Source organism: Hemiscyllium ocellatum, chromosome 26, assembly GCF_020745735.1.
Source record: "Hemiscyllium ocellatum isolate sHemOce1 chromosome 26, sHemOce1.pat.X.cur, whole genome shotgun sequence".
Taxonomy (NCBI): Eukaryota; Metazoa; Chordata; class Chondrichthyes; order Orectolobiformes; family Hemiscylliidae; genus Hemiscyllium; species Hemiscyllium ocellatum.
The window spans coordinates 38,505,057-38,514,062 of record NC_083426.1 but is presented as its reverse complement, the minus strand read 5'-3'; positions in this window follow the sequence as shown (position 1 = coordinate 38,514,062).

Sequence of the window (9,006 nt, the reverse complement as noted above, 5' to 3'; positions counted from 1 at the left end):
ATCAAAGGAGCAGGAGAATTGAAAAGTGCAGCGTAACCTGCTGCGTTTTTCCAGCAACACATTTTTAAGCTCTGATCTACAGCATCTGCAGTCCTCACTTTCTCCTAGGCCTGTAATACAGCCCCAACAATGTAACTGCACCCTTCTCATTTCTCAGTTCCACCCATAATGCCTCACTATCCAAGATTTCCATAGTGTGCTCCTTTAACAGAGCCGTGATATCATCCCTGACCAGCAATGCAACTCCACCTCCCCTTTTGCTTCTCTTCCTGTCCTGTCTGAAGTGTCTGTATCCTGGAACGTTTAGTTGCCAATCATCATGCCCTTCCTTCAACCAAGTCTCTGTGATTGCAGTAATGTCAAACTCCCAGGCACCAATCCAAGCCCTAAGTTCATCTGCCTTACACCCTATACTCCTTTCATTAAAATAGATGCATTTCAGGCCACCAGTTTTTTTGCACTCATCTACTCTCTGCCTACTCTTCCCTTTATTAATGCTGTCTTCATAATTCTTAGAGTCATAGAAATGTACAACATGGAAGCAAGATCCTTCGGTCCAACTTGCCCATGCCGAACAGGTATCTGAAACCAGTTTAGTCCCATTTGCCAGCATTTGCCCCATATCCCTCTAAACCCTTTTGATTCATGTACTCATCTAGTTGCCTTTTAAATGTTGTAATTGTACCAGCATCCACTACTTCCCCTGGCAGGTCATTCCATACACTCACCACCCTCTGCATGAGAAAGTTGCCCCTTAGGTCCCTTTTAAATTTTTCCCCTCTCACCTTATGGGCAGCATGGGGCTCAGTGGTTAGCACTGATTTCTCACAGCACCAGGGTCCCGGGCTTGATTCCAGCCTGAGGTTACTGTGTGGAGTTTGCACATTCTCCCTGTGTCTGTGTGGGTTTCCTCCGGTTTCCTCCCACAGTCCAAAGATGTGCAGGTTAGGTGAATTGGCCATGCTAAATTGCCCGTAATGTTAGGTGTGTTGGTTAGGGGTAAATATCAGGGAATGACCTGGGTGGGTTGCTCTTCAGAGGGTCGGTGTGGACTTGTTGGGCCGAAGGGCCTGTTTCCACACTGTAGGTAATCTAATCTAATCTAACCTTAAACCTATGCCCTCTAATTCTGCTCTCCCCCAACCCAGGGAAAATACTTTGTCCATTTACCCTATCCATGCCCCTCATGATTTCATAAATCTGTATAAGGTCACCCCTCAGTCTCCAGAGAAAACAGTCCCAGCATTTTCAGCTTCTCTTTATAGCTCAAATCCTCCAACCCTGACAACGCCCTTGTAAATCATTTCTGAACTCTTTCAAGTTTCACAATATCCTTCCTGTAGGAGGGAGATCAGAATTACACACAATATTCCTCAAGCGCCTAACCAATGTCCTGTACAGCTGCAGCATGTCCTCCAATCTCCTTTACTCAATGCTTTGACCAAAAAGGACCACCTTCACCTTCACTATCCTATTACCTGCGACTCTACTTCAAAGAGCTATGAACCTGCACTCCAAGGTCTCTTTGTTCAGCAACATTCCCCAGGACCTTACCATTAAGTGTCTAAGTCCTCCCTTGCTTTACTTTTCTAAAATAAATATATCTCCATTTCTCATTGGATCTCACTGGATCTAAATCCCACTAGTCCCTCCCTAAAAGTATTCTAAGTGTATCCATGCCAAATAGAATATAGCAGTCCAAGAAAACAGCTTATCTCCACTTTCTCAAGGGTAACAATAAATGCTGACCCAGTTATTGCCACCCACATCCCATGAATGAACAAACAAATGTTAGTTTCCTCAGGATTACATGTTTAGAAAACAAAAAACTTATTATAATTTAGTTATACAAAGTGCCCTTTATTGCAGTTACAAGCATTAATAAATCTTCCCAAGAAGTTCCTGGTAGTGATCTGGCATCCTGAACTCACCCACTTGGCATCCCTCCTCCATTCATAACCCTATGCCTCACCAACCCTCCTCACCTACCTAGCTCTGTATACACTTCAGCTACATGGCCTCCTGCCCCCCCTTGTCCATGTTGCATCTTACACCCTTCAACAACCTGGCACCCTGTCCGCTCACCCACCTGTCAACTTTTCCTCCTTATCCCTGACCCACATACCTGACAGCTGATGTCCACACTTACTGACATAGTTGTCTTTGCTCAGTAGCTGTTGAAGTGGCTGCAGGATATTTAAACTGCAGAATATGAAATTGTTACAATCGAAAAGGCATGGGTCATTTCCCCACTGATTTTCTCTCCTTGCTGGCTGCGGGTATTCCTGGATTGGTCGTTTTTTTGTTTTAAAGGAGAAAACCTGGAAGTTAAAGATTATAACTGATCAAAATGTAAGTTTTTTTTGTCTGATTTCTCACCCAGTATCATTGCACTAGATAATCTGGTATGGGGTCTTTGGGAAAAAGTAATACTAGGGCTTGGATGTACGGTGAGAGATGTGATTAGAGATTCAGGAGATTTGGGGCTCTGACAGGGTCGATCGAGGGCGAAAGTAAAATAAACGTTCCCAGCATTTCCTCTGCAATGAGATGAAGGAAGTCCAAGATAAGAAAATACATTTTGAATGAGGAGACACTGAATGCAGTGATATGAGGACAATTAATTAAATACGAAAAGATATTCTTAACAAAATAGGGCAGTCAGTATCCTAGTTCATGCGGTTCTTACTACCTGATGTCTCTACAGACAAGTTGAGACTTCTGTTCTTCTCTCTCTATGTTTTCAATTTTCTTGCTGCTCCAAAATTACTGTTATAATTTATTGTTACAATTCATATGTCAATGGTTACAACCTGAACAAGATGCCTTCAACACCAAAACAGCCCATTGTTAATTTTTTTTTCATATGCTGGACTTTATAATCATCTTACACATATAATTATAGCTTCAAAGTCTATTGATCTATATATTGCAGAACATGTTATTTAATCACAACTGGCAACATCTTGACAAACTGTCTCTAGTTCCTTTTTTCTAAGTTCCACTATCAGATCATAGCATTTATCCCTGTTACTCTCTGATTTTGGTTTCTCAAGTCACACAGGCAAAACTCAGTGGAGTATACATCAAAGGTGAACTGTTCAGCTACCAGGAACTCATATAAGATATTTTAAAAATACAAAAAGTACAAAATATACAAAAATATTCACACTTCTTGCACAGCACCAGCAGCAGTAACAGGTGTGATGTAGTGGGAGGGACTGATGATTGGGAATTATGGACCAAATAGTTAATTCAGCTTTTTTGACTCCATTTCAAGAAAGTGGTTTTAGAAATGTTTGGTGCTGAGCTGAGACAAGATCCCCAGTGAGTAGTGACTCAAAGATGGAAAGAGAGAAGTTTGTGTGTGCTCACAATATGGGTAAATTGAGTTTGTGGTAGTTATTTTTGATGTATGCGATTCAAGTACAGGTTACCTCAAGTAAAAGCTAATGATTGAGTCACCATTGCACAGTTCCAGAGTCCAAACTGAGTTGGGAAGTGAGATGGGATCTGTTAAAAAAATACGTCAGATAGAGTGCTTCATTGTACATTGTGTGCTACACATTTTCCAAATTATTTATATAAATGGTGGATAAAGGACCAATTTTAATGGAACAAAACTTCCCACCCGGTAAAAATGATCAATTACATGATACTGTCAGTGTTATAAAATTAGTAACATTTACATATGATAAATCCTTCCAGAATACCTCCATTGGAGAGATAGACTCTTAAGACTTACAGCTGATTACAGCTCAAATTAGCCCATCATGTCCATACCATAAACAAACTTATGCACTAATCCCATTTCATACCTCTTGTCCTAAAGCTCTGGAGTCTATGGCAATACAATTGCATACCTAAGAATTGCTTAAATATTTGGACAGTTTCTGTCTCATGCACTCATTCAAATATTGAAAAGAATTGGAAAGCATATCTGGAATCCTTCTTGATATCCTTATCAGAAATTTTTGAGCCCCTTCAGTACATAACAGAAATTTAAACAAGGGGAGATATGTTCATTTTAAAACAAGATACACTCCTATACCCAAATATGTGTGGCTCTCTTATTCCTAAAATTAAACTGCTGATACCTAATCATATTCTACCTCGACTTGAGGCATTCTATAATCAGTTAGCACAGAAAGTATTGTAGACGCCAAAAGCAATATTATTATTTAATTGATGTCATTTTTGCTATTGCATTTCAAACCTATTATTCAATCAGATTCCTTTATTTGTGTGCTGTTGCGTTATTGCTGTTACTGATGCTTCTTCTGACATTAAGGAAGTTTGATGCCAGTCTTTCGGGTCAATGCACAGAAGAGTCCCAGTGAAGATTATGACTCATAAGACTATAAGACAATAAAACACATGATCAGAAATAAGTATTCTGCCCACCAAGTCTGCTCCACCATTAAATGAGATCACTGCTGATCTGAGAATCCTGAATTCCACTTTCCTGTTTTTTTTCCCATAAGCTTCAATTTCCTTATTGATTAAAAATCTATCTATACCTAATGACTCAGCCTCGAGTCTTCCCTGGGAAAAATATCCACAGATTCACTACCTACTGAGAAAAGAAATTTGTCCTTGTCTCTGTGCGAACTGGGTAATCCTTACTCTGAATTTTATATCCTCTGCTCAGAGACTCTCCCACAAGGAGGCAAAAAAACCTCTTCACATCTTCCCTGTAAGAGTTTTGTATGTTTCAACAAGGTTACCACTCATTCTCCTAAACTTTGTGTACAGGCTCAATGGACTCAAACCTCTCCTCAAAGAAGTCGCCTCATACCTTGGAACCTAGTGAACTCCTTCCATGCCAGTACAAAACAAAACAGAACTCTTCAGTTATCTAGATTTGATGTAATTAATGCCTTGTACATTTTTAGTAATGTTTCTCTTATTTTATCCTCCATTCCCTTTGAAATAAAGACCAACATTTGAATTCCCTTCCTTCTTGCCTACTGAACTTGTATCCAAGCTTTTTGTGACTTACTAATGATGACTTCCAAATTTCTTTTAGCTGAAGCTTTTCACAGTCTTTCTCCATTTAATCAATATTCTATTCCTCTGTTCTTCCTGACAAAGTGCATAACCTCACATTTTCCCACATTATATCCCAGTTGCTTGACCTTTGCACACTGTCCTCTCCCTCTGTAAGTTCTTTGTGTCATCCTCACTACTCGCCTTCCCATTATTTTTGTGTTGTCTGCACACTCATCTGGAGTAAATTTGCTTCCTATATCCAGGTCGGTAATATAAATTGTAAATAACTGATGCACCATTAATTACAGGTGACCATTTTGAAAATGCCTTCCTTATTCCAACTGTCTGTCTTCCATTAGTTAGACAATTCTTAATCCGTTAATACACTACCTTCAACATAATGAGCTCTTCTCTTATTAAGTAGCTTAGCATACAGTATCTTATCAAATGCCTTTTGGATATCCAAACATATTATGTCTACTAATTTGCCTATTTGCATCCTGCTTGATACTTCGTCACTGAATTATAATAAATGTGTCAGACATAATTTCCCTTTCAATGAATCTATGCTGTCTCTGCTTGATGATATTATGTGGTTCTACATGCTTTCCTTTGTAATGGAACATTTTCCCAATGCCAGATATTTAACTAACTGATCTACACAGTACTTAACTGTTTTTGTCTCTTTAATTTTTGAATAAGGGTTTACCACTAGCAGTTTTCTAATCCTGCAAGGCTTCTTCAGAATCTATGGATATAGAAGATTGCTACTAGACTATCCTCTGTCTTTGTAGTACTTGCTTTAATATCCTGGGATGTATCCTATCAGATTCAGAGGACTTACTGGATATACTTTTCTAATATATTTTCTCCAGAGATAGTTATTGTGCTTATTTCCTTCCTACTTTTGGCCATGACTATTTAGTATTTTTTGGAGTGGTATTTGTGCCTGCTTTTATGAAGCCTGATGCAAAGTATTTATTGAATTCGTCTGCTATTTTTTTTAGTTCCAGTACTATCTTTTCAGCCTCAATCTGTAATGGACCAATGTTCATTTTGGACTCCTTCTTTCCTTTTTATTTACTTAAAGAAGCTCGTGTTGTTCATCTTTGTATTACAATATTAGCTTACCCTCAAATATTATTTTCTCCTTTTTTTTTAATTGTTTTCTCGGTTCATTTTGAAATCTTTTCAATCTTCTGGCTTACTATGAATCTTTGCCACATTGTATGCTTTTTCTTTCAATTTGATGTTATCCTTAATTTCCATGATTAATCTTCCTAGAATCCATCTTTCTCATTGGGCTTCAGATATCCCCCACTTTTCAAAAGTTTGCTTTATGCAATTTCACTTTTACAAATGAGTTACATTATCTATTTCTACAAATCCGAAGCCTGGGAATACCTGTGTTGTGAATCATGAACTGTTTTATTAAATATTTGCACTTGTTTCTCAACCACCTTTGCTGATAAACTGCTTTTTCAGTCCATTCCAGTTAACTCCACTCTCATTCCTTTGTCATTACCCTTATTTACGTTTATCACAGTTGTTACTAACTCAGGTTTCTCTGCTTTATACCAAATACGATCTATTGGTATTATTGATCCCAGGGGATCTTTTACTCTGAGATAATTTATTAAGCCTCCCTAATTTCAGGTTTAATCAAGGGTCTGAGTTAAAAACTCCCCAAGAGATAATTTTGTAACACAATGATGATATCCCTACCTCTGAGCCAGGAGACCCACTCTAGAGGTGAACAGGTTGATTTAAAAATAAGTACATAACATTTCTCAGCAGCTTGAGTTAATCATGTTAAATCAAATCTAAAATCTCCCATGGTATGGCTGTTGGGGTGCAGAGGCAGTGTCCCTACCTCTGAGCCAGGAGGCCAGAATTCAAGTCCCATCTGCTCTAGAAGTGTATTATAAACACTTCAGAACAGGTTGATTACAAATGTATGAGGTCCTGTGGCAATGGTCCTATTTCTGAGACAAGAGGAGCTGGGTGCAAATCCCACATCCTCAAAAGGTGTGACATAACATCCTCAGAACATGTTGAGAGAATGTCGAGAAAGCTCCCTGAAGGTGAGAGGTAAAGATAGGCCACGGTGAGAAGGAAGAGGCGAGGCTAGGTCAAAGCATTCTGAAGAACAATCACCGGACCTGAAACATTAACTTTGATTTCTCTGCACAGATGCTGCCAAAACTGCTGAGCTTTTCCAGCAACCTCTATGTTTGTTTAGGACAAATAGGGCAGGTTTAGAGGGATATCGGCCAAGTGCTGGCAAATGGGACTAGATTAGTTTCAGATACTGAAGACCATATGGGCAGTATTTGTGTCACAAGGCTCAGACCAATACAGTTAAAAATCTCACAACTCCCGGTTCTTGTCCATCAGATCTCATCTGTGCTGTGCACTTCAATTAGCAGAATTTTCCCTTCCCTGGAGATGGCAAACAATTGTGTGAGGTGGTCCTGTTGTAAGGCAGCTAAGTTCTGAGAGAAAGATCCATTGAGGACTTTCTTGACTTATTACAAACTAAGGTCTCTCAGTGGTCAAAAACTGCTCACTGAGGGGCCTGAATTCACCAATTCCCCAATGACTACTTTCTTGATAGGTCATAATCATAGAATCTCTGCAGTGTGGTAAATTTGGCCCAACAAGTGCACATCAACTCTCTGAAGAGAAACCCACCCAGACTCATTCCCTTACCCTATTACTCTACATTTACCCCTGACTAATGGACTTAACCTACACATCCCTGAACACTATAGGCAACTTAGCATGGCCAATTCACCGAACCTGTACATCTTTGGATTGTGGGAGGAAACTCACGCAGACATGGGGAGAATGTGCATACTTCACACAGATAGCCATCCAAGGCTGGAAACAAACCGGGTCCCTGGTGCTGTGAGGCAGCAGTGCTAACCACTGAGCCACCGTGCCGCTCCAAAAGATGGCTAGTTTCCCAACAATGTTAAGGGAGTAGCATATTCATAGTTTGCTGTGCTTCTTTTGTATCCTGTAGTGCTGTGTAGCCCTTGCCAAATGCGGCAGGAGTCTGTTTAGTAGGTTTGGATTTCTAACTTTGTCTGGTTCTGCTTCTTGGTATCTCTGATGGATTTGTGGAGGTCTTATCTGGATTTCCTGAATCGATCTGGGGCATTTGACATGGATGCTGCCCATTTAGTCTTCAGTAGAAAGAGAAGTTCCTGGTTCATTCAAGGTTTTACAGTTGGAGAGCACTAGGATTGACTTCTTTGCTAAGCAGTCCTCCACACATTTGTTAATAAAGCCTGTGATGGAAGTGGTGTACACGTCTATGAGCTTTTGCTGGGTGCTTGAATATGTTCTAATCCACCAATTCAAAGCAATTCTGGACACGATCTTCCACACCAGCATTGTACTTCCTTTTGTGAAGATCCTCCTGTTTTAGCTTCTGCTTATAAGCTGGGAGGAGAAAAACAGCACTGTGATCTGATTTTCCAAAGTGTTAGCAGGAGATGGATGGTAGGGATGGTTGTGTAGCAGTGTTCCAGATGTTCGATTGTCTTGTAGGACAGGAGATACTTTGGCAGCACTTGAAGGATCAGGGCAGGGTCCTCTGCTTTTTGTCATTTAGAAATGATCTGGATGTGAACATAGTAGATATTTTGATCAGTTGGGCCAATAGGCAGATGGCGTTTAGTTTAGATAAATGTGAGGTGCTGCATTTTTGATGGATATATAAATAGGAAGGGTTGAGAAGGATATGGGTCAAGGACTGGCAAATTGGGCTACATTAATTTAGTCTATCTGGGCGTCATGGACGAGTTGGACTAGAGGGTCTGTTTCTGTTCCTGACATCTCTCTGAATCTATGAAAAGGAGATGAATAGGGTGAAGAGGGGGCGGGGTCTATGACGAGGGGCGGAGCGAGGTGATGGAAGAGGCGGGCTATGCGGAGGGGGCGGGGAGAAGTGAAGGAATGGATGAGACAAAGATGTGGAGGGGCGGGGCGAACAAGGAGAAGTAG